The sequence below is a fragment of the Sinocyclocheilus rhinocerous genome, unplaced genomic scaffold (assembly GCF_001515625.1).
Source record: "Sinocyclocheilus rhinocerous isolate Xijiao unplaced genomic scaffold, SAMN03320098_v1.1 scaffold2650, whole genome shotgun sequence".
Lineage (NCBI taxonomy): Eukaryota > Metazoa > Chordata > Actinopteri > Cypriniformes > Cyprinidae > Sinocyclocheilus > Sinocyclocheilus rhinocerous.
Window position 1 is genome coordinate 1202 of NW_015659409.1, and position 969 is coordinate 2170.

Here is a 969-nt window from a genome sequence, read left to right on the forward strand (position 1 = left end):
GTAGATCCAAGCAGAATGTCTTTATTTTGTGCAAGTGAAAAAGCAAAGCCTCAATCTTTGTCTCTCTTTCCTTCATGGTCATAAACATGTACACATAAAGTGCATATCTTAAACACAGCACATATCCACATACTGCACAATCTACATTCTTGCAAGTTACCCTTTAGCACGTTCAAAAACGGTGTACTTCCCCATTACCAACCCCCACCCCCTGGCTAAAATTGTCCTGGCTATTCCAAGCTCTATCATTGCAGTCAGCGGGTGTTGCAGTGCTTCTGCACGTTATAAGTGACCTAAACTCAGAGCAGATGCAGAGATGAGTTCGTGTGAAGCTGCATTTACTGTAAACAAAGCCACTCTAAGACACAGCAAACACCAGATCATGAGCCGCACTCTTAAACCCACAGTACATATATTTAAATCACAGCCTTTGCGATTTGATAATCACACTAAGCCATATCATGATTTTGGTTTTATTTTGATGATTGTGCTTGTTAGTTAGTTACTACAAATCAAAAGAGCCCATCCTCAAGTTTCTATGTTATGTAGATATGTAGAAATGGCTCTTATCACTTCTACAATGCAAGTCTGTGGGATTTTTTGTTTTCCGGCAAAAAACCCAGTCTGAAAAAAAACAACAACCTCTAAGCATGAGAAATAGTCATAACAGTGTTTGAATTCGCAAGCCCCACTAAAAAAATTCTTAAGCTTAAAAGGTCAGTTCACCCAAAAATTTAAATTAGGCTGTGTTTTACTCACCCCAGAGACATCCTAGGTGTATATGACTTTCTTCTTTCAGACGAATCCAGTCGGAGTTATATTAAAAATTGTCCTGGCTATTCCAAGCTCTATCATTGCAGTCAGCGGGTGTTGCAGTGCTTCAGTCTAAAAGAAGTTAAATAAAAAGCACCCATCCATAAAAAAAAGTGTCTCACACGGCTCCGGGAGGTGAACAAAGGCCTTCTGTAG